Raw genomic sequence first — 26844 nt, 5'->3', positions numbered from 1 at the left:
AAAAATGTTCCTATAAAAGGGTTTCATCTTCAAGGAATTCATGGAAAAGACTCTGACAAGTACAGGTTTCTGGTAACTGACTATACTGCTGAACTGAATGAATAAGCATTTTCAGAACTCTAATGGAAAACTGATGAATTCATAAAAGTGCTAACAAAAGGTCAAGATGAAAAAAATATTAATTACGTGAACTGAGTGAACTGATGAGGATGATTATAATTTTTGTGACTTTCTGTTTGAATAAAAAAAAAAACTGGAAAGAACCAAAATGTCTAATAACAGGAGATTGGTTAAATAAATTATGATAAATTTCTTTGCCGACCTCTTGTACATAATGAAACTGTTCAGTAATGAAGATGAATGCTTGTGCTATAATGTAAAGCATATACATATATGTATAAAATATATCTATTATACCCCCCATAAAAAGATGATCAAATATAAAATTAATATTAAAACATTAAAAAAAATTCAAAAAACTGAATTAGGTAATTCTATATGTACTCACTTGGAAAGATATGCACATTGAGTTACATATGTTTCTGAGTGACATTAGCATATGCTCTAACTTTAACTTTTAAATGATGTCTGTATAGTTACTGTGCATATGTTACACAGGCATATGATATATGTATATACATGCATTTGCACACACACACAGAGGAGTCTAACGGTGTATACAAACTGAAATTAGAGAGGAAGGCCTCCTTTGTATACTTCAGCACCGACCGAATTTGCTACAACAGGTACAGACTTCTTTAAAAAATGTATTTATATTATAAAAAAAAAACAGGCAGGGCTTCCCTGGTGGTGCAGTGGTTGAGAGTCCGCCTGCCGATGCAGGGGACACGGGCTCGTGCCCCGGTCCGGGAAGATCCCACATGCCGCGGAGCGGCTGGGCCCGTGAGCCGTGGCCACTGAGCCTGCGCGTCTGGAGCCCGTGCTCCGCAACAGGAGAGGCCACAACAGTGAGAGGCCCACGTACCGGGGAAAAAACAAACAAACAGACAAAACAGGCAGAGACTATAGTTCATTCCCCGTCATTCTAAATAAACAGAGGTCTGATAAATATAAAAAAATAATAATAATAAAAATAACATGGGCTTACTCTTCTGTCTCATTTTCCTTTCTTGTATTCCCTTTTTTCTTTCTTTCTCTCACATTTTTCCTTTGCTATATTAAATTTCCCTAAGAACTAACCCTGGTATTATGATTTCATTTCTTTATGTAACAGCACTGACCCATTTTAAATCGTTAGTAATTTTGTAAAGGCAACTTGTTATTATACCTAGAGATAGTGCAATAAATAGGTTAGAGAGTATCTGACTGTAATCACACAGAGTAGATTGGCTAGTATTTCTTACTGGGGAAGCTACAAAGGCCCCTTAGAGAAAGAAAAATCTGTGCTGTGCTGAAGGCAACTTAAAGCAACAGACTGCATTTTGATTATCACTGAATCCCCAGTCTAAAACAATGCCAGGAACTTAATAGGAAATCTATAAATATTTATTAAATGAATGTAGTTATTAGGCAGGTTACTTAACCTCCATGGCCACGACTGCTGCACAGCTTCTCTAAGGCATTGTAGATAACAGATTACATATGCCCAGAGACATATGTGCATGACAATTCTGTCTGTTGTGATCATAGTCATTATTTTATAATACTTTTAGTGTACTTACTAAAATCTTGTGTGCCTTCCTCTTTGTTCTACTGACTTAGAATTTCCATTCGTAGGTATTATTGAACAGAAACATGTACATATGTGCATGTATAAGAATGCTCATAACAACATCATTCTTATTACTCCCCAACTCAAAATTACCAAAATGTCATCAGCATGGTAGATTACAATGGAATAATGCACAGCAATGCAAATGAATAGCTATACACAGTACCATGGATACTTACTGAGAAAGACACCAATGCAAAAGATTAAGTACTGTAAGCGTGCATATACATCTAAAGTTTAAAAGGTAAAACCAAGCTACTGTGTGAGAAAACAGGATACTCGTTACTCTGGGGAAAAAGCTTAGGCTAAGGACTATGAGGAGCTATGGAGGGGCTTCTGATGTGCTGGTAATGGTTTATTTCTTGATCTGGGTGGTGGTTACATGGGTGTGTTTTCTTTGTGACTATTCATCAACTTGTATAATTATGATTTATATTTTTTTCTGCATATGTGTCATCACTCCATAAAACTTATTTAAAAATTAAATACATTTGTATACAAGTACAAAGGCATAATAGCAAGTAACTGGAATGATAGACATCTTGGGAGCCTTTAGGTTGGATTGAAAAGGAAGAAATAAAAGTGCCATTCACAAATGCTATCATTGTGTACATATGGAAAATCCAAAATTACCAACAAATTAGTAGAATTTAACAAGATTGTTGGATATGAAATAAACATTAAAAATCAACTGTAAATGGCCATCATCAAAAAGTATACAAATAATAAATGGTGGAGACAGTGTGGAAACAAGGGAAATCTCCTGTACTGTTGTTCGGAATGCAAATTGGTACAATCACTATGGAAAACAGTATGGAGGTTCCCTAAAAAACTAAAACTAGAGTTACCATACGATCCAGCAATCCTATTCCTGGGCATACATCTGGAAAAGACAAAAACTCTAATTCGAAAAGATACATACACCCCAGTGTTCATAGCAGCACTATTTACAATAGTCAAGCCATGGAAACAACTTAAATGTCCACTGACAGATGAACAGTTAAAGAATGTTGTATACATATACACAACAGAATATTACTCAGCCATAAAAATGATTGAAATAATGCCATTTGCAGCAACATGGATGGACCTAAAGATTAGCATACTAAGTGAAGTAAGTCAGAGAAAGACAAATATATCACTTAAATGTGGAATCTAAAAAATGATACAAAAGAACTTATTTACAAAACAGAAACAGATTCACAGACATAAAACAAACTTATGCTTACCAAAGGGGAAGGGGGGAGGGATAAATTAGGAGTTTGGGATTAACAGATACACATTACTGTATATAAAATAGATAATCAACAGGGACCTACTGTATAGCACAGGGAACTATATTCAATATCTTGTAATAACCTATAGTGGAAAATAATCTGAAAAAGAATATATATATATGTATATATATATGTGTGTGTGTGTGTGTGTATAAATGACTGAATCACTTTGCTGTACACCAGAAACTAACACAACATTGTAAATCAACTACATACTTCAATTTAAAAAATCAACTGTATTGATTATATAACCAGATGATTCTTTGTAGTAGCAACTAAAAGAAATATAATTTATAATTAAAGATTATGTAGCACCTAGGAATAAATCTAAAACTCCATTCCCTAGTTTTAAGGAGAAAAATTAAAGATGATCCAAATTAATGAAATGATACACATATCATTCATGGATTGGGTGGCTCGATATTGTGTGTATATACATGTGTGTATGTAAATATATATATAGACAGAAAGGTTTTAAAAAAATATAAATATATAAAAATTACCCCAAATTGATCAATAGTCCATAAAATGCCAGTCAAATATTCAACAAATTTTCTTGTGCAATGCTACAAGTTGATTCTCAAATTTATATGGGAACACAAAGGGCCGAAAATAGAGAAAATTATCTTGAAGTTTATTAACAAGATGGGAGGGCTTGCACTACTGGATATCAAAACTTATTCTAGAGCTACAGTAATTATTGTATTGGTACTCAGATAAATAAGTAGAAAAATGACACAGATTAGAAAACTCAGATATAGATCCAACATTAATGGACACTTGATTCATGACAAACAGGGCATGGCAGTGGAGAAGTAAGCCTTTTCAATAAGTAAATGGGACAACTGGGTAATCACATGGGAAAAAAGGAAATGGCAGTCTCTTACTTCAAACCATGCATAAAAATAATTTCCAGACATATCATAGGTCAAACGTAAAAAGCAAAATAATAAAACTTTAGAAGTTAATACAGAAAAATACCTTCATGACCTTAGAGTAGAGAAAGACTTATACGATAAAACAGAACACTAAAAGCACTAACCATAAAGGAAGATGGATGAATTAAAATTAGAATTTTATCAAAAGTTACTGCAAACATGGAAGGAGAAGAACACAGCATGAGAGAGGAGATTTGCAACACATACAACCAATGAAGGATTAATATTGAGAATATATAAAGAACTCCTACAAATAAATAAGAAAAATGCAAATAACCCAATCGTAAAATAGTCAAAAGTCGTGAATAAGCACTGCACAAAGAAATCAAATGATATAAGAGTATGAAAAATTGCTTAATTCCACTTACTGTCAGGAAAATGCAAATTTAGATTACAATAAGACACCAGAATACAGTCATGAGATTGGGAGAAAAAGCAAAAGCAATGTACATCCTTACAACACCAAGTGTTAGTGAGGATGTGGAGAAGCTGGTGAGAGTATATGAGATCATTACTCTCCTAAGTAAAGCCAAGCGTGGCTTGTTGCGGTGATGTAATTTTTTTTTTTTTTTTTTTTTTTTTTTTGCGGTACGCGGGCCTCTCCCTGTTGTGGCCTCTCCCGTTGCGGAGCACAGGCTCCGGACGCGCAGGCTCAGCGGCCACGGCCCACGGGCCCAGCTGCTCCGCGGCACGTGGGATCTTCCCGGACCGGGGCCCGAACCCGCGTCCCCTGCATCGGCAGGCGGACTCTCAACCACTGCGCCACCAGGGAAGCCCTGTGGTGGTGTAATTTTGATTGCTTAGCCAAATCCCCAAACCACCAAGAGCGGGCATGATAAAAATTGATAGTCAAGTTTTGAGCACAGGGCGGGTAGTTTGATAGAAGAAGCCAGGGTTCCTGATGAGTACTGAGCGGCCATATCGGCACTGGACTGGTTGATGAGAAGTCATTATACCATACTTTGGGACTCTACCTGAGAGTGATACAACCTTCTTTTCAAACTTAAGCTACTGTTAGTTTGGGTTTTCAGTCTCTTGAAGCTTTAACTAATGCTAATAAAATGCCTTTTCTGGGCTTCCCCGGTGGCGCGGTGGTTGCGCGTCCGCCTGCCGGTGCAGGGGAACCGGGTTCGCGCCCCGGTCTGGGAGGATCCCCCGTGCCGTGGAGCGGCTGGGCCCGTGGGCCATGGCCGCTGGGCCTGCGCGTCCGGAGCCTGTACTCCGCGCGGGGAGAGGCCACAGCAGTGTGAGGCCCGCGTACCACCCCAAAAAAAAAAAAAATGCCTTTTCTTAGGTAATATTTCTGAGTGCTTACTATGTTCCATGACCCATATTAAAAGGTTCACGTAAGTTATCTCATTCAATTAACTCAACAACTGTACTAGGGTTCTCCAGAGAAACAGAACCAACAGGAGATAGATACAGATATAGATAAAAAGATATCCATTATAACAATGGCTCATGTGATTTTGGAAGCTGAGAATTTCCACTCAGGAGAGCCCAAGATACAGTTCCAGTCCAAGTCCAGTAGCATGAGAAGCAAGAGAGCCACGGGTGTAAGTTCTAGTCCAGGTCCGAGTTCGAAGGCAGGAGAAAACTGATGTCCCAGTTTAGAGACCACCAGCCAGAAAGAGAAAATTCTCCCTTACTCAACCTTCTTGTTCTATTCAGGCATTCCATGGATTGGATAGGGCCCAGCTATATTGGAGAAGGCAATCTGCTTTACTCAGTCTACTGATTCAAATGTTAATCTCATCCAGAAACACCCTCAGAGAGAAACTCAGAACGATGTTTATATCTGGGTACCCTGTGGCCCAGTCAGGTTGACACAAAATTAACCATCGCAATAACAGTAATGAAGTAAGTACTGAGACACAGACAGGTTACCAAATGTGTGATGAAGTCACACGGGAAGTTTAACACCAGAACACACAATTTGCATTATACTTTATACTACTGCCTGTCCACCTATATATGAGCCTTACTTATCTTTGTGTCGCTCATAATATCTAAGAGTACCCTCTCTCCGCACATAGCTCTTGACTCGTATACCATTATATAGACTAAAATACTGACTTGGATTAATCAGACCAAATAAAGTATTCAGAGGCTTCTGATCTAAGGACACAATTTTTGTTTTTTTGCATTCTTTCAAGATGAGTCCTGAATAAGCTTTCAATTCTCTTGGTTTTAGCCAAGTGAATTTTCAGTACAGAATGAGATGTAAGTTTGTGGAAACTACAGAAAACATATCTTAACAGTAAGTTTTTGCATTTCAGTAGTTGATCTTTATGATGGAAACAAATAAACAAATATACAACAAAGCTTATACAGAAAACCATTGCAAAGGAACTCAATAATTCCCATACGTAGTAGTTTCTAAAGTATTTTTCCCCTTTCTCAATTAATGTGAATTTAGGGCAAAAATCAAAACTATATCTGTTAACGGAATTAAAATTGCTAAATGTCAACTTCTTTTCCAAAAGTCCTTGAAAACCTTCCCATTTCTAATCATTTGTTTCCTCGTTATCATAGGTGGGAAAAAATGATGGCATAATTCCTAATAACCAGAGGTGGATGTGTATCATATTAGTAAGGTCGTACAAAAATAAATTTGAAGTACAGGTTTTCCCTTAGTTAAATACAAAAATATTCCTTCACTGTTTTGACAAATAGTTACTGAGTACTTACATGTGCCAGGTACCACTCTAGGATCTGGAATTTATGACCACAAGTACACGTTTGTTGGAAGAGACCAGACAATAAACAGATAAATGAAAAGTACATTACAGAATGTCAGGTAGAGATAAGCATTATGGAGAAACATGAAGCAGAGTAAAAGAGAGTGAAGAGTGGGTGAAGATGTGGCATTTGGGCAGAGAACTGAATGAAGTGAGGGGACAGTCAGGCCTATATATAAAGGAAGTATGCTTTAGACAGATGGGAACAGGCCCTGGGGCAGGCTGCCAGTATGGCTGGCAAGCCTTGAGTGAGGAGATCCCTAGGCAATGAGGTGAGTGAGGTAGCCAGGATTCAGTGCTCTAGAATGAGAACTATGCATGGAATACAGTGCACATGTATATGCATCAAGTTAGAGAAAAAAAGCAGAGTAGAACATTCGATGCTAAACTTTTTTGGTGCTAAACTTTTGGTGATAATACTAATCTAAGATGGTGAATGGAATAATTGTTGCACTAGCTATCTCATTTCTGCTGAGTTTTCCAAATATGGCTTTGGGATTTGTGGTAGGTAGCTTACATGGCTCCCAATGGCTCCCTGCCTCCTGGTATTCACACTTTTGTGTAATCTTCTCCTCTTGAGTGCAGACTCAACTTAGGGACATGATTCTAACAAGTAGAATATGGCAAAAGTGATGAGATGTTTCTGCAATTAGGTTCCAAGACTGTGACTTGTGTCTTGCTAGCACACCTCCTCTTGCTGGCACTCTCTTGTCCTTCCACTTGCTTGCTCTGATGAAACCAGCTGCCATATTGTGAAATGCACTTATAGAGAGGCCCATGTGGCAAGGAACCAAGGGAGACCTCTAGCCTACAGCTTATGAGAAACTGAGACCTAAGTTCAAGAGTCCATCAGGAACTGAATCCTGCTACCAACCACATGAGTGAAATAGGAAGCAGCTCCTTTCCAATCGGTGCCTTGAGGTGACTTTAGCCTCGTGGGAAACCCAGAGCTAGAGGACCCAGGTAAAACATGCCTGGATTCCTGTCCCATAAAAACTATGAGATAATAAATGTTTTTTAAGCCACTAATTTTTTTTTTTTTTTTTTGCGGTACGCGGGCCTCTCACTGCTGCGACCTCTCCCGTTGCGGAGCACAGGCTCCGGACGCGCAGGCTCAGCGGCCATGGCTCACGGGCCCAGCCGCTCCGTGGCATGTGGGATCTTCCCGGACCGGGGCACGAACCCGTGTCCCCTGCATCGGCAGGTGGGCTCTCAACCACTGCGACAGCAGGGAGCCCCTAAGCCACTAATTTTTGAGACACTTTATTATGCAGTAATATATTATGTAGGGCTGCAGTTCGGTTTCTATATTGAGCACTCAGGGGGAGGAAGTTTTTCCTGCAGGTTTAGCATTCTTGTGTGTGTTACAGAGATGGGAGAGGGTATTAAAGATCCTTTAGTGAGAAAAGCATTTGCTACTTAGAGTTCAAGCTTATTCAGTTTTCCCAATAGGGAGAGATATGAAAGTAATGATACTTGCTTTGTCCTCTGTCCCCACCCGCTTACACGTTTCTATTAAAACATTTCATGCCCAATGCCCTGGGACTTACAAATTATAAAAGGGGACTTAAGAACATCCCTCCAAATATATGTACATTTATTATAAATTACAAATATATTATAAATTATAAATTGCATATATAACGATGCTAATATGTTATATATAATATAACACAGTCACAAATTTAGATGTTACAAGAGGATGAGGTGGAAAATAAGTATTACCTTGAAGAACACTGGCTTAGCTGACCCCTATTCAATCCTTCAGTTCTCAGCTCAATAATTACTTCTCTGGAAGTCCTCCTTCTCCCAACCAGGTCGGATCCTCTTTCATAGACCTCTGATTGGTGCATGCGTGGTTCAGTGGTAGAATTCTCGCCTGTCATAGACCTCTAATTCCTTTTTGCCCTGAGCACTTATCTCAGCTTGTGATCATGATTATACATTAATTGCCATAGTTATTTCACTAATCTCTGTCTCCCCCACAAGATTAAAAATCCCATGGTTGCACGGAGCACCTGCACTTTTTCTCTCAAGTATATTCTTTTTTAAAAAATTAATTTATTTTATTTATTTATATTAGGCTGCGTTGGGTCTTCATTGCTGTGTGCAGGCTTTCTCTAGTTGTGGCGAGAGGGGGCTACTCTTCGCTGCGGTACGCGGGCTTCTCACTGCAGTGGCTTCTCTTGTTGCGGAGCACGGGCTCTAGGAGCACAGGCTTCAGTGGTTGTGACACGTGGGCTCTAGAGCGCAGGCTCAGTAGTTGTGGCGCACGGGCTTAGTAGCTCCGCGGCATGTGGGATCTTCCCGGACCACGGCTCGAACCCGTGTCCCCTGCATTGGCAGGCGGATTCTTAACCACTGCACCACCAGGGAAGCCCTCTCAAGTATATTCTCAGAAAGGGACATAGTGCCTGGCACAGAACTAGAACTCAGCTTGTGGAATCAATGGAGAAACAAGTCTCATGACCCTCCTTTTTCCTTTCCCAGATCTGAGTCTCCAGCTGTCAGGCTGGGAGACCAAATCTTCCCATGAGGATTCTGGTGACCCATTCAGCACATTTGGGCTCTTCTTCTGATCTCTTCTATCATTTCATGTTGACAGTTCAGACTATGAGCTTCCTCATGTTACCTCCACTGGAATCCTGGGTGTTGATGCTTTGTCTGAACTGGACTGTGAACCCCAGTGTAAATGGGTCAGAATGGAGGTCATTCCCACTTCCTAAGCCAACTTCTCTTAGCCCCAATCTTGTTAGGTCTACCTTTTCATCCATTCTGACTCCATTTAGAAGTTTTCAGCATGCTATGTAGAAAGTCACAGTGTTACACTACTTCACAGGGATCCCAGGAGAATTAAATGATGAAATGTACATGAAAACACCTTAGAAACGGTAAAACATTATTCAAATATTTGTTCTTTTCTTTGTAGTGTACAGAGATTTTCTTCCTTCAGAAGAAAATACAATAAAATGATTAGGAAATAAATTGTTGGAAGTTTAGCAATTCACTGCCATTAAAAGTAACTGATCAAGAAATAAGGCAGGGACTTCCCTGATGGCGCACTGGTTAAGAATCCACCTGCCAATGCAGGGGACACGGGTTTGAGCCCTGGTCTGGGAAGATCCCAAATGCCGTGGAGCAACTAAGCCCGTGAGCCACAACTAATGAGCCTGAGCTCTAAAGCCTGAGAGTCACAACTACTGAGCCCGCATGACACAACTACTGAAGCCCGCGCTCCGCAACAAGAGAAGCCACCGCAGTGAGAAGCCCACGCACCGCAATGAAGAGCAGCCCCCGCTTGTCGAAACCAGAGAAAGCCTGTGAGCAGCAATGAAGACCCAACGCATCCAAAAAAAAAAAGAACATTCCATTGTATGGATGTGCCACATTAAGAAAAGAAATAAGGCAAATAGGCAAGCTTACTTGTATAAGCTATCCAGGGAAGAAGTGATTTTTCTTCTGATCCAGATGACAGTAAACCAAGGTTTATTGATTCAGCTGTTGCTACTAGACATCATCTGTTTGGCACGGATTAAGCGTTGGCTGCTAACTACAGCACATGTAGCTCTAACTTCTTCAATGAAAGATACTAAGGTGAAGCCCAGACCTTCTGTTTCAAAACTGATTAGAAATTAAATCTAGAAACAAACAATCTAGAATATAGTATACTAAGATGGAAGACTGCAATGCATAGGGTCTGAAGCAATAATTTTGAGAGTTTAGTGTGAACAGGTTTCACTCAGAGATCTTGCTGAAACTCAGACTGTCGGGCCCTACCCCCAGAGGGTCTGATTCACTGGGCCTGTGAATCCTCATTTATAACAAGCTGTTATGTGATGTCAATGCTTGTCATCTGTGACCCACACATTGAGTAGCATAGACCTAATGAAAAACTGTTTTATGGCCCAGTATGACAGATTCAGAATGGGTATTTTTATAACCCAATTTCAGTTCTGTGAATATATTCTTTCAAAAGATATATGTCCAAAAAGGTATGTGAAATACTTCTACTTTATGGTTGTTTTCTATGTGGAACTAGCAGCACATGATCTACCTAAAGGGAAAAATGAAATAAGTAACAATAGGTAATCTTTGGTTTTCTCCAGAAATTAGATATAATCTGGAGATAAAAATCATATCCTACTTCTTTGCCAGACAAAATCTTGAATGTGAGTGAAATGTAGGATTAAGTGAAGAATGTCACACCACTTCAAATTCTCAGGGTTGGAGTTTAGAATTAGATAACATGTAATCCAATTCCCTTCATTTCTAGACAGTGACAGGGGAACTGTGCCCACTGAAGGTGAATGACACAAGGTCATAAAGATAATGAAAGGCAGGGCCAAGATTGTAACCCCAGTCTTCTGGTTGGGAGCACAGTATGCTTTTCCATCCAATAATTTCCTTTCCTGTTGGAAAAGAGCAGGTTACACATCTGGTTGGAAACTTTTCTTGGCCTCATCAATGGCAAAGATTACAGTAATTTATAAAAATATTCTCTACCACTTTAGAAAACAGTTTGGCAGTTCATCAAATGATCAAACACAGAGTTACCATGTGACCCAACAATTCTACTCCTATGTTTATATATATCCAAGGGAAACGAAAACCTATGTCCACACAAAAACTTGTGCATGAATGTTCATAGCAACATTATTCATAACGGCCAAAGGTGGAAACCCAAATGTCCATCAACAGTTGAATGGATAAACAAAATGAAGTATATCCATACAATGAAATATTGTTCAGCAAAAGAAAGGAATGAACTGGCTCCCCCTGCGTGGCGCGCGGCCCAGGGGGGCGCTGACAGAGCTGGGTAACTGGCCTTCTCCGGCGGCGGCTCGGCCCTCCGCCTTGGCTCGGCCCTCCTTCCAGGGCCTCCAGGGCCACAGCCGACTGGCTGGCCTTGCTGGCCTTGGCGCCGCCAAGGTGGGAGAAATGGCAGTCCCTCCGTGGCGTTCCCGGAGTGGCTGCTTTTGCCGGGGAAGCGGCGCTGTCTTCGAGGAAACTGGAAGCCCCCGGTGACCAGGTTTGTTTTTGGTCCGTTTCCAAACACTGGGGAATTGAAACTCAACGGCTCTGGGGGCGGCCCTAGGAGCCTGTGTGCGGGCTGTCATGGATGCACTGGTAGATGATGATATCTGCATTCTGAATCATGAAAAAGCCCATAGGAGAGATACAGTGACTCCAGTCTCAATGTATTCAGGAGATGAATCTGTTGCTTCACATTTTGCCCTTGTCACTGCATATGAAGACATCAAAAAACGACTTAAGGATTCAGAGAAAGAGAACTCTTTCTTTAAAAAAAAAAAGAATAAGATTTTAGGAAGAAAAGCTTATAGGAGCTCGAAGGGATGAAGAAACAAATTCTGTGGGATGAGAACAAATATGTAAGGCCTACCATGCATATTGAGAGGTTTGCATTGATAAGAGTTAATCTGAAGAGCAAACTGGATAAAGTGAATAAAGACAACTCTGAATCTTTGAAAGTACTGAATGAACAGCTACAATCTAAAGAAGAACTCCTCCAGCGGATGACAGAGATGGAAACTCAGCAGGTGATAAGAAATTTAAATCCACCTTCATCAAACCGGGAGGTGGAAAAGTTGAGCTGTGACCTGAAGATCTTGTTTGGAACAAGAACTGGAACTGATGAGGAAAGAATGTAGAGATCTCAAAATAGAGCTACAAAATTCCAAACAAATGGATCCATCTCAGGAAGACAGTCTGAAGAGCAGAGATCTCCAAAGACTAAGCATTTCAAGTGATAATATGCAAAGTGCATACTGGGAACTGAAGAGAGAAATGTCTAATTTACATGTGGTGACTCAAGTACAAGCTGAACTTAAGAAAGCTGAAAACCCCAGCTGCAATCAGGAAAGCTTACAGACCAGCAGGATGCATGGAAGACCTTGGGAAACACAGCACAAAACTGCAATTGACAAATTTTACTGCAAGGTACAAAAGACACGCCCCTCTCTCACCAAACGGCACAACTCTTTGTCATGCCATGTCTTCCCCTTTACCAGGAGATGTAAAGGTTTTATCAGAGAAAGCAGTTCTCCAGTCATGGACAGATCATGAGCGATCCATTCCTCACGACGGCACAAACTTTTAGGAACACAACTCTTATGGCAGAAATTCTCTGGAAGATAATTCTTGGGTATTCCCAAGCCCTCCTAAATCAAGTGAGACAACATTTGGGGAAACTAAAAATAAACCTTTCCCTTTATCCAACCTGCCACCACTGCATTACTTGGATCAACGTAATCAGAACTGCCATTATAAAAATTAATTCTGAAGAGATTCATGATGTTCTCACGAGGTTGCTGTGTCTCCCTCAGTGGTTTTCTTGGGAAATCATTAACAAACTGAAAGCAGATTTTGATTAAACTTTTGCAGAGTTCTTCAGTATTTACATTTGCACATAATGTACCATATTACATAGTTGATTTTTCAGTATGAAACAACACCCTCCAGCTCAGAACCAGAATCAGTTATGTGTTACTAATTAATAAATTAACAAACCTAAGGTGTTTCAAAAAAAAAGGAAATGAAATAGTGATACATGCTACAACATGAACAAGCTTTGAAAACATTATGTCAATGAAAGAAGTAAGTTGCAAAAGTTACCAGATACTATATGATTTCATTCATATGAAAGCCCAGAATAGGGTAATCTATAGAGACAGAAAGTAGATTAGTGGTTTTTTAGGGCTGGGCTGGTGAGGGACAGAGGAATAGGGGAATTATAGCTAAAAAATATGGGGTTTCTGGAGTAGGTTCAAGATGGTGGCATAGGAAGATCTTAAACACACCTCCGCCCATGGACACAACAAATCTACAACTACATATAGAATAATTCCCTTGGAAAAAGACCTAAAATTTGGATGAACAAATCCTCCACAAAAAAGGGTAAAAGGACAGCATTGAGATGGGTAGGAGAGGGAGAAATATGGGCTCCCAGGGTATAACCCACATCCCAGCTGTGGTGATCCACAATCAAAAGGGATCACAAGGTACAGGTCTTTTCCCTGAGGTGCAAGGGATTCCAACTGCACATCAAGCACTCCAACCCCTAGATCCTGCAGAGGAGAGACAAGTCACCTAAACACCAGGCTTTAAAAACCAACAGGCAAAATGCTCAGGAAAACTATAGAACTGCATGGAACAGAAGACCAACTCTTAAAGGGCTTACATGCAGACTCACTTGGCCTGAAAACCATTGCAAAACACCAGATTGAAAAGCTCATGGACCATAGGTGATGGGGACCCACTTACTAATATTGAAGCAACTGCTAGAGAGGCAAGAACCAGTTGAGATGCTCCCTGGGGACTGAGTCATTGGTGGGAGTCCTTTATGCAAGCTCAGCGTACCTTGCTAATACTGGCACTGGTGGGCACAATTTTGGAATTCTCTATCTAACCTGTTCTTGACAGTGGGTACACCCTGCTGAAAGCCCTGCCTACCACTGCACCCCAGCTGGGCCTCATAGCTGACCAAGCTATAACCCTGCCCACCAGTGCCCCAGGGCAGCCACCACCAGGCCCTGCAGCCAGTCTGGGTGACAGCCCTGCCCTTTAGAACCGTGCAGCAGCTGTAGCCCTGCCAAAGGTCAAATACAGCCTACAGAGGGGACACGGCTTGAAAACCCGGCTCTGGTGGCCAGGTGGGATTGCACTTCTGAGCCCCACAGGACATCTCCTAAATAAGGACACTCCTTCAAGACTGGTAGACATAGCTGATCTACCTAATACAGAGAAACAAACACAGAGAATTAGACAAAATGAGGAGACAGAGGAATATGTTCTAATCAAAAGAACAAGACAAAATCTGAGAAAAAATTAATCAAAACAGAGGTAAACAATACACATGATAAAGAATTCAAAGTAATGGTCATAAAGATGCTCACCAAACTCAGGAGGAGAATGGATGAACAGAGTGAACTTCAAAGAAGAGATAGAAAATATAAGAAAGTAGTAAACAGGAGTCACAAACGAACTGAAGAATACACTAGAGGGGTTCAACAGCAGACTGGATGAGGTAGAAGAACAGATCAGCCAGCTGGAAGACAAAACAATGAAACTCACTCAGACAGGGCAGCCAAACAGACAAACAAAAGAGAATTTTAAAAAGTGAAGATACCTTAAGGGACCTTTGGGACAACATCAAGCAGAATAACATTCACATTATAGGGGTCCCAGAAGAAGAAGAGAGAGAGAAAAAGGGTCAAAAAATATTTGAAGAAATAGTGACTGAAAACTTCCCTAATCTGGGAAAGGAAACAGAAATTCAGGTCAAGGAAGCCCCAAGAGTTCCAAATAATATAAACACAAAGGGACACATACCAAGACACATTATAATTAAAATGGTAAATGTTAAGGATAAAGAGAAAATCCTAAAAGCAGCAAGAGAAAACAACTTGTTATATACAAGGAAAACCCCATAAAGCTATCAGCAGATTTTTGAGCATGAATTTTACAGGCCAGAAGGGAATGGCATGACATATTCAAAGTGCTTAAAAACAAACAAACAAAAAAACTTCTAACGTAGAATTCTCTACCCAGCAAGGTTATCATTCAGAATTGAAGGAGATATAAAAAATTTCCCAGAAAAGTAAAAGCTAAAGGAGTTCATCATCACTAAATCAGCTCTACAAGAAATATCAAAGGGACTTCTATAAGCTAAAAAGAAATGGTGCTAATTAATAATAAGAAAACATACAAAAGTAAAAATCTCACTGGAAAAAAACAAAACAAAACAAAAAATAAAAAAGGGCTTCCCTGGTGGCGCAGTGGTTGAGAGTCCGCCTGCCGATGCAGGGGACACGGGTTCATGCCCCAGTCTGGGAAGATCCCACATGCCACGGAGCGGCTAGGCCTGTAAGCCATGGCCGCTGAGCCTGCGCGTCTGGAGCCTGTGCTCCGCGATGGGAGAGGCCACTACAGTGAGAGGCCCGCGTACCGCAAAAACAAAACAAAACAAAACAAAATCTCACTGGAAGAGGTAAATATATAATAAAAGTAGTGGATAAATCACTTATAAAGCAAGCCTGATGGTTAAAAGAGAAAAGTAGTAAAAAATAACTAAAACTACAATAATTAGTTAAAGGATGCATAAAATAGAAAGATGCAAAATTTGTCAGCAAAAGTATAAAACATGGGGAGGGGGTAAAAAGATAAAGATTTGGAATGTGTTCAAATTTAAGTTGCTACCAACCTAATAGGATGTCATACGTGAATCTCACAGTAACCACAAGGAGAAAATTTAAATACACAAATTAAAATGAGAAAGGAATCTAAACATAACACTGAAGAAAACCAGCAAAACACAGAGGAAAAGAGAAAGAGAAATGAAGAGAGAGGAACAATAACAGCCAGAAAACAATGAACAAAATGGCAATAAGTCCATACCTATTAATAATTACTTTAGATGTAAATGGACTAAATGCTCGAGTCAAAAGACATAGAGTGGCGTAATGGATTAAAAAAAACAAGACCCTTCTATATGCTGACTACAAGGGACTCACTTCAGAGAAAAGGACACACACAGACTGAAAGTGAAGGGCTGGAAAAAAGATATTCCATTCAAATGGGTATGAAAAGAAAGCTGGAGTAGCTTTACTCATATCAGACAAAATAGACTTTTAAACAAAGCCTGTAATAGAAGACAAAGAAGGGCATTACATTGTGATACAGGAATCAATCCAGCAAGAAGATGTAACATTTATAAATGTATATGCATGTAACAGAGGAGCACCAAGCTATATAAAGCAAATATTAATAGACTTAAAGGGAGAAATTGAAAGCAATACAACAATAATAGGGGACTTTAACACCCTAATTACATTAATGAAAAGAGCATCCAGAAAGAAAATAAATAAGGAAACAACAGACTTAAAATACACATTATATCAGATGAACTTAATAGATATATATGGAATATCCTATCCAAAAGCAGCAAAAACACATTGTTCTCAAGTGCACATAGAACATTCTCCAGGATAGATCACATGTTAGGCCACAAAGCAAGTCTCAATAAATTCAAGAAGACTGAAATTATACCAAGCATCTTCTCTTATCACAATGATATGAAACTAGAAATCAATCACAGGAAAATGCACAAAAACATGGAGGTTAAGCAACTGAACAACGAATGAGTCACTGAAGAAATCAAGGGAGAAATAAAAAAATACCTAGAGACAAATGAAAACAGAAATACAACACATCAAAACCTGTGGGATGCAGCAAAAACAAATCTAAGGGAAGTTCATAGCAATACAGGCCTTCCTCTAGAAACAAGAAAAATCCCCCCCCAAACAACTAACTTTACATCTAAAGGAACTAGAAAAAGAAGAACAAATAAAGCCCAAAATTAGTAGAAGGAAGGAAATAATAAAAATTAGGGCAGAAATAAATGAAGTAGAGACTGGAAAAACAATACAAAAGATTAATGAAACCAAGAGTTGGTTCTCTGAAAAGATAAACGAAATCAACAAACTTTCAGCTAGACTAACCGAGGAAAAAAGAGAATTCAAATAAATAAAATCAGAGATGAATGAAGAAAAGTTACAGCTGATACCACAGAAATACAAAGGCTCATAAGAGACTACTATGAACAATTACATACCAACAAATTGGACAACCTAGAAGAAAAGGATAAATTCCTAAAAACATACAATCTTCCAAGACAAATAATGAAGAAATAAAAAATCCAAATAGATTAATTACTAGTAAGGAAATTTAAACAGTAATCAAAAATCTACCAACAAAAGCCCAGGGGCAGATGGTTTCACTGGTAAATTCTACAAAACATTCAAAGAAGATATAATACCTATACTTTTCAAACTCTTTCAAAAAACTGAAGAGGAGGAAAAACCTTTTAAACACATTTATGAAGCCAGCATTACCCTGATACCAAAACCAGATGAGGACAGCACAAAAAAGAAAATTATAGGCCAATGGTCTTGATGAACACAGATGCAAAACTCCTCAACAAATATTAGAAAATCAAATCCAACAATACGTTAAAAGGATCATACACCACCATCAAGCGGGATTTATTCCAGGAATGCAAGAATGGTTCAACATCCACAAATAAATCAACAAGATACATCACATTAACAAAAGGAAGGATAGAAATCATATGATCATCTCAATACATGCAGAAAAAGCATTTGACAAAACTGAACATCCATTTATGATAAAAACTCTCAAGAAAGTAGGTATAGAGGGAACATACCTGAACATAGTAAAGGCCATATATAACAAAACATTATACTCAACAGTAAACAGCTCAAAGATTTTCCTGTAAGATCAGGAACAAAACACTATTGCCACTTTTATTCAACATAGTACTGAAAGTCCTAGCCATGGCAATTAGGCAAGAAAAAAAGGTATCCAAATTGGAAAAGAATAAGTAAAACTGTCACTATTTGTAGATGACATGATACTATATACAGAAAACCCTTAACACTACACCAAAAAAAAAGTTAGAATAAATGAATTCAATAAAGTTGCAGGATAAAAAATTAATAATATATAGAGATCTGTGGCATTTCTATACACTGAAGCACATTATCAGAAAGAAAAATTGAGAAAACAATCTCATTTACAATTGCATCAAATAAATACAATGGTATATTACTCAGCCATAAAAAGAAACGAAATTGAGTTATTTGTTGTGAGGTGGATGGACCTAGAGTCTGTTGTACAGAGCAAAGTAAGTCAGAAAGAGAAAAACAAATGCCATATGCTAACACATATATGAGAAAAACAAATGCCATATGCTAACACATATATATGGAATCTAAAAAAAAAAAAAAAGGTTCTGATGAACCTAGGGGCAGGACAGGAATAAAGATGAAGATGTAGAAAATGGGGAGGGGGAAGGGTTAAGCTGGGATGAAGTGAGAGAGTAGCACTGATATATATACACTACCAAATGTAAAATAGCTCGTGGGAAGCAGCTGCATAGCACAGGGAGATCAGCTCGGTGCTCTGTGACCACCTAGAGGGGTGGGATAGGGAGGGTGGGAGGGAGGCACAAGAGGGAGGGGAATATGGGGATATATGTATACATATAGCTGATTCACTTTGTTGTACAGCAGAAAATAACACACCATTGTAAAGCAATTATACTCCAATAAAGATGTTAAAAAAAAAAGAATAAATTACCTAGGAATAAATTTCACCAAGGAGGTGAAAGACCTGTACTCTGAAAACTATAAGACACTGATGAAAGAAAACAAAGAAAACACAAATAAGTGGAAAGATATTCCATGTTCATGGACTGGAAGAATTAATATTTGTTAAAATGTCCATAGTACCCAAAGCAATCTACAGATTCAATGGAATCCCTATTAAAATCCCAATGGCATTTTTTATAGAAATAGAAGAACAATCCTAAAATTCATATGGAACCACAAAAGATCCCAAATAGCCAAAGCAATTTTGAACAAGAACAAAGCTGGAGGCATCACACTTCCAGATTTCAACATATATTACAAAGCTGCAGTAATCAAAACAATATGGTACTTGCATAAAAACAGACATGTAGACCAATGGAACAGAATAGAGAGCCCAGAAATAAACCTACACATAAACAGTCAACTGATCTTTGACTAAAATGCCAAGAGTACACAATGGGTAAAGGATAGTCTTTTCAATAAATGGTGCTGGGAAAAGGATATCCACATGCAAAAAAATGAAATTGTACTATTATACTACACACATAAATTAGCTTAAAATGGATTAAAGACTTAAACATAAGACCTGAAACCATAAAACTCCAATAAGAAAACGGGAAAAGTTTTTGACATTAGTCCTGGCAATGATTTCTTGGATATGACACCAAAAGCACGACAATAAAAGCAAAAAATAGACAGACTAAAAAGCTTCTGCACAGCAACAATAACAATCAACAAAATGAAAAGGCAACATAGAGAATGGGAGGAAATATTTGCAAACCATATATCTGAAAAATAGTTAATATCCAAAATATATAAGGAAGTCCTACAACTCAACAGTAAATAACCAAATAACGCATTTAAATAATGGGCAAAAATTAACTATTGTTTTTCATCTACATTGAATTCCCAGTCACAGTGGTGAACCCCACGAAGGTTTCAATGTTATGTGAGAATAGCAATATGCAACTGGGAATACAGTGCACAGATAAGCAGTTTAAATTGCTTTTGTAGTACTCACAGTCCTTTCTTTAATCTGGCTTCTTTCTATTCACCTCCCTTAGCTCTCCCAACTCATGTTAATTTCTCCATTGCCCTCACACTTTCCAAATCTTTGCTTCTATTTGATTATACTGTCTGTCATCCTACCCCAGCAATAAGCAATATAAATGTTTGCAAATAACTGATGACCTCCTTGGGTATCTCCTATAATAATTAAACACATTGATTTACTTGAAATAGAAACAGCAAAATTTGATGGCTTTAAGTTGATAAAATTGAATACATTACCTACCTCTGTAAGCTCAAAATTCTGTTTTGAAAAAACACCTGTATATCCACTACTTATTGTTTTTTGTATCTCTTCTAAGAGATATTTATACCACATTCTGTTGGTAATATACTTTCGGAATACTTAACAGCTTATTACTATTAAAAATAAAATATTTGACTAGAAATCTTTAATCTTAAGAAACCAATGCAATAAGCCACACAAATGACTCTAACATTTTACAATTCTGACCTACAGGAAAACTCCTATGTCATGGTAGCTAGAAAGCTATGGGCTCTACATCAATAGATTCTAGTTTGACATAATAATGAACAAACATTTGGGTAGACAGCGAGAGCAATAAGCCCATTTTTATTTTTAGCAACCTTAAATATCAATACTTTCCTAGCAATGTCAGAAGCTTGGTGACAGACACTAGGGAATAATGGCCCATTTCTTTTGAACCGGTATTTGCGTCACGTAAACATTAACAGCCCAAGTAAACAGGGATCAATACATATATATATTTATTATTACATATATAACATTATATATGCATAACATGTTACATATGTATAATTATTCATGGTATTACTTTTAATATTTTTCATAGAAATAAAGCGAGTTCATTTTTGCTTTGATATGACTGATAAAATGAAAGTAGATACTAAAAGCCAACTGTCAAATAAAATTTTATTTTTCCATCATCTTTATTATCCTTAGCAGTATTGATAGGATTAAAAATAGTGATTTAACAAATACCTAAACTTAAACCCAAACCTGAAATGGTATAGTAATGTGAATTAAAAAAATGTCTTTCAGTGCAATTTGTTTAAATATTTTGCCATTTCCTTTTTCCATGTAAGTGTCCAAGTATTCTGTCTTCTAGCTAGTTTATAGATTTTATTAATGCACTACTGTAACCTAGTAATTTTCGAAATGGTTCATGAGATCAGCTTAAATTAAACAAGGCAATGGGCAGACTTTTTTTAGCCCTCAAATCTTATAATTGTCAGATTGTTACACATAACATGAAATAAAAGAGAATACAACAACCACATTCATATTAAATTATATATTAATGTATAATAATGCACAGTTGTGACATTTTAATTTTCTGATTGTATGTAATTATCTGAAATCAGAGGACAAATCAACAGAAATTATCAGATGTCAATCAATTAATTACCTTTCAAATCAAAGAGAACCAAAGATATACTATTTTAAGACATCTTTGATTTTCACTTTCCAAATGTAGACTAAACAGCAATGTTTCCCAAAATTTGACATACATTAAAATCACTTGGGACATTTTAAAGTTGTTGATGCCCAGGTTGCACATCATAACAACTAAATCAGAATGTCTGGAGGTAGGTGCATTTTTTAAAAAAGATTCCTGGTGATTCCAATGTACAGCAAAGTTTGGAAAAAACATATCAAATATATAAAATTTTAGCACTTGAATTTTAGTAGTATTAATTTTCTTAGATGATAATAAAGGCTATTGATATTATTTTCCTTTCAAATATACTTTGTTAAGGTGATAATTTGGGGAAGTTCCACATGGAAATCCTTTAAGTATCGACAAGAAATCTTTGTACTATAAGCCAGTAAATATGAGTTGACACATAAATGCATATTTGAAAATTTATATAAGTTGCTTTTCAGAAAATTTAGGTACATTGACAGATTTTCACTTTTGACAGAAGACTTCAGAGAAAGACTATTACGCAACTGATAACTTGGCAGTGTGCAGCCAACTCATCTTTGTCAACATTTAGTGCAGGGGTGAGGACGACAAGCCATGAGAAACATTTTCAGGTAAGAGGGAGAATGGTGTGGAGGAGAAAAAATGTGTTCTGAGTCCAAATTCTTGGAGTAGTGCTCTGTTTTTTTCCATTTGCTAGATATAGTGCTGGGCAATTTATAATCTTGAAACTCAGGTTTTTTTCATCTATAAAATGAGACACTAATATCACCTTTGCTCTCTGGGTTCAGCATTGGGAGGATCATACACGCTTATAAGTGGGCTGGAACTATACAAAACATACAGGCTAGTTGTTTTCATCACTGAACTATCCTGATGATTCATGCAGATAACAGATTTAGGGTACACATTCCTGATCAATACTATTATTCTACTCCTCACATTAGTTTTAAAAAAACCTTTCTCTTAGGACTTCCCTGGGGGCACAGTGGTTAAGAATCCACCTGCCAATGCAGGGGACACGGGTTCAAGCCCTGGCCCAGGAAGATCCCATATGCCGCGGAGCAACTAAGCCCATGAGCCACAACTACTGAGCCGGTGAGCCACGACAACTGAGCCCGTGTGCCACAACTACTGAAGCCTGTGCACCTAGAGCCTGTGCTCTGCAACAAGAGAAGCTACCGCAATGAGAAGCCCATGTACCACAGCGAAGAGTAGCCCCCACTCACCGCAACTAGAGAAAGACCACACACAGCAATAAGACCCAATGCAGCCAAAAATAAATAAATTAAATAAATAAATTATCCACCTGCCAATGCAGGGGACACGGGTTCAAGCCCTGGCCCAGGAAGATCCCATATGCCGCGGAGCAACTAAGCCCATGAGCCACAACTACTGAGCCGGTGAGCCACGACAACTGAGCCCGTGTGCCACAACTACTGAAGCCTGTGCACCTAGAGCCTGTGCTCTGCAACAAGAGAAGCTACCGCAATGAGAAGCCCATGTACCACAGCGAAGAGTAGCCCCCACTCACCGCAACTAGAGAAAGACCACACACAGCAATAAGACCCAATGCAGCCAAAAATAAATAAATTAAATAAATAAATTTCATAACAACTAAATCAGAATGTCTGGAGGTAGGTGCATTTTTTAAAAAAGATTCCTGGTGATTCCAATGTACAGCAAAGTTTGGAAAAAACATATCAAATATATAAAATTTTAGCACTTGAATTTTAGTAGTATTAATTTTCTTAGATGATAATAAAGGCTATTGATATTATTTTCCTTTCAAATATACTTTGTTAAGGTGATAATTTGGGGAAGTTCCACATGGAAATCCTTTAAGTATCGACAAGAAATCTTTGTACTATAAGCCAGTAAATATGAGTTGACACATAAATGCATATTTGAAAATTTATATAAGTTGCTTTTCAGAAAATTTAGGTACATTGACAGATTTTCACTTTTGACAGAAGACTTCAGAGAAAGACTATTACGCAACTGATAACTTGGCAGTGTGCAGCCAACTCATCTTTGTCAACATTTAGTGCAGGGGTGAGGACGACAAGCCATGAGAAACATTTTCAGGTAAGAGGGAGAATGGTGTGGAGGAGAAAAAATGTGTTCTGAGTCCAAATTCTTGGAGTAGTGCTCTGTTTTTTTCCATTTGCTAGATATAGTGCTGGGCAATTTATAATCTTGAAACTCAGGTTTTTTTCATCTATAAAATGAGACACTAATATCACCTTTGCTCTCTGGGTTCAGCATTGGGAGGATCACACACGCTTATAAGTGGGCTGGAACTATACAAAACATACAGGCTAGTTGTTTTCATCACTGAACTATCCTGATGATTCATGCAGATAACAGATTTAGGGTACACATTCCTGATCAATACTATTATTCTACTCCTCACATTAGTTTTAAAAAAACCTTTCTCTTAGGACTTCCCTGGGGGCACAGTGGTTAAGAATCCACCTGCCAATGCAGGGGACACGGGTTCAAGCCCTGGCCCAGGAAGATCCCATATGCCGCGGAGCAACTAAGCCCATGAGCCACAACTACTGAGCCGGTGAGCCACGACAACTGAGCCCGTGTGCCACAACTACTGAAGCCTGTGCACCTAGAGCCTGTGCTCTGCAACAAGAGAAGCTACCGCAATGAGAAGCCCATGTACCACAGCGAAGAGTAGCCCCCACTCACCGCAACTAGAGAAAGACCACACACAGCAATAAGACCCAATGCAGCCAAAAATAAATAAATTAAATAAATAAATTTAAAAAAAACTTTCTCTTGATTATGAGTCTCAGATGGGTATGGATAAAGTATCAAACATCAATACTCTGGCCTAAGAGATGAAAAGTGACAGGAGAAAATAAAGGGAAAGTTAATTACACTGCTGTGCGCTGCTAAGCTATGTCCAAACTTTAAACCAATTTCTGAGGTGAAAATGTAGGCCTGGGAAGTATTTCTGGGAGGAAAATATTGGACTGCAAAACCCGGGCTTCAATCATGAGAGCTATAAATATTAATTATATCAAACACTCATTGAAAATTAAAAGCAAAGTAACACATTTCAATCTGGTACTTCAATATATCTATGGCATCTCTGGAGAGAATATCAACCAAAAGGCAATTACCTAAACAGTAACCTAGTTATTCTCATCCTTCAAATACCAAGGAGCGTGTGTCACCTATTCAGAAGAGAACCTTGCGATGGGAAAAATATGAAGCTAATCAAGTTAAATGAACTAAAAGGCAATAATTTCTCTTAAATAATAGAATCTTGACAGAGGACCTGAGAATACATCTACTCTGACCTCTACACCCAGTCTGGGAACGTCTTCTGGCATGATTTTGTTGGAATACTTTCTGACTTCCAGTGACTGGAACGTACTGCTTTTGGGGAAAGCCTATTCGACTGTAAGATAATTCTAATTATTTAATGGTTCTGCCCTACATTGACTTGAAGTCTGCCTCCCTGAATCTTCCCCTCATTAGTCCTAATTCTGCCCTTATTTATTTTTTTACAGGTAACAATTATATGTATCTTTTATTTTAAAATTATTTATCTATTATTTCAGTTATTATACTTTTTAAATTTTTTATTTTAAAGGTTACACTCCATTTACAGTTATTACAAAATATTGGCTATATTCCTCATGTTGTACAATACATCCTTGTAGCCCATCTTACACCCAAGAGTTTGTACCTCCCACTCCCCCACTTGTATATTGTCCCCCCGACCAGTAACCGGTAGTTTGTTCTCTATATCTGTTTTCCCTGGAGTTAATAATTACATTTTCCTTGTTCTTAGTGTAATATGTACTACTTAATCAATTTGTCCCTAAACTCATAACGAACTTTTAATATCCTACCAATACTTTTCAAACACATCAAGCAATTTATCAGTAACATTTTTTAGAGTGTGAGGTGTCCTCTGTCTTCCTGCTCCAATTTGGCCTGGTTTTTCTCTAGGCTTGTACAATGTTATCCTGAAACTTTCTGTCACCATCTTCCTGGGAATTCACCTTATATCTCTCCTGTGTTAGATTCCCTGCTTTCTTCATCCAGTGCTGTCTTTTGTTTTATTGATATTTCCTTGTATTAGTGAAGCATCCTCCAGCAGCTTCCTGAGAAGGTGTATTTAAGGTAAATTTTTAGACCTTGCATATGTGAAAATGTCTTTATTCTTTTTCATCCAATTAGTGGATTGGCCAGGTACAGAATTCTAGTTTGGAAATCATTTTCCCTTAGAATTCTGCTTGTAATTTCCATTGTCTCCCAGATTTTAGTTTTGCTTTTACAAAAGTCAGATGCCACTCTCATTCTCAACCCATGGTATGTTACCTGTGTTTTGTTTTGTTTTTAACTCTGAGAGTTCCTAGGATCTTCTCTTTATCTACAGCATTCTGAAATCTCACAATCATGCGTCATAGTGTGGGTATTTTTACATTCATGGTATTTGAGCAGTCATCTGGAAACTTTTATTTTTGTAATTTCATCACCTCTGTTTTATTGGTTCCTTCTTTCTGTACCTCCTGTTTGTAAGATGTTGGATAGCCTAAGGTAATTTTCTAATTTTATTTTCTCTTCTATTTTCCATCTCTTCATTTTGTTCAGTGTTATGGAGAATGACCTCAACTTTATCTTCCAACATTTCCACTTTATTTATGTGTTTATTTATCTAGGCCACACTGTGTGGCTTGCAGGATCTTAGCTCCCCAGCCAGGGATCGAACCTGTCCCCCCTCCAGTGGAAGCTCGGAGTCCTAACCACTGGACCGCCAGGGAATTCCCTACCGTGTGTATGTATGTATGTATGTATATATATATATATATATATTTTTTTTTTTTTTTTACTTCAGTTATCTGTATTTTATTTCCAGGGCGTTTTGATATTCTTTGAATTATAAAAAGGTTATCCTGTCCTTGGTCTATGGAAGCCAATCTTCTCACATGTTCTTGAGGATGCTAATTGCAGTTTTTTAAAAAAGGCTTCTTACATTCCCTGCCTTATAACCATTTGTTTTGGTCTGTGCCTTTCATGTTTGAAGCTTTCCTCAAATGTTCAGTAATTCTTGGCTGATGTTTATATATACATGATACAGGCACTAAAGTGTTGGCTGATAGCTCTGTATGTGTGGGTAGGGCTTGCTGAACGGTGGTCTCTCTATGCCTACTGGGCATAGATGTTGTGGGTCATTTTTCCTTTGTTTTCAGTATTTCTCCCTTAAGGTCTAATATATCTTTAAAAATTTTTTTTAAATTTATTTTTGGCTGAGTCGGGTCTTCGTTGCTGCACGGGGGCTTTCTCTAGTTGCAGTGAGCGGGGGTACTCTTCGTTGCAGTGCGTGGGCTTCTCATTGCAGTGGCTTCTCTTGTTGCGGAGCGTGGGCTCTAGGGTGTGCGGGCTTCAGTAGTTGTGGCACATGGGCTCAGTAGTTGTGGCACGTGGGCTCTAGAGTACAGGCTCAGTAGTTGTGGCGCAC

At 38.3% G+C, this 26844-nt stretch overlaps 1 pseudogene; it reads left to right on the top strand.

Annotated features, from left to right (window-relative positions):
• Window positions 1-11803: 11803 nt before the first annotated feature.
• LOC102988894 (5-azacytidine-induced protein 2-like) lies at window positions 11804-12983 on the top strand (annotated as a pseudogene).
• Window positions 12984-26844: the final 13861 nt, after the last annotated feature.

The sequence above is a fragment of the Physeter macrocephalus genome, chromosome 21 (genome assembly GCF_002837175.3).
Source record: "Physeter macrocephalus isolate SW-GA chromosome 21, ASM283717v5, whole genome shotgun sequence".
NCBI classification, from domain to species: Eukaryota; Metazoa; Chordata; class Mammalia; order Artiodactyla; family Physeteridae; genus Physeter; species Physeter macrocephalus.
The sequence above is the reverse complement of the archived record's forward strand: the minus strand, read 5'-3'. Positions and strand labels throughout refer to the sequence as shown.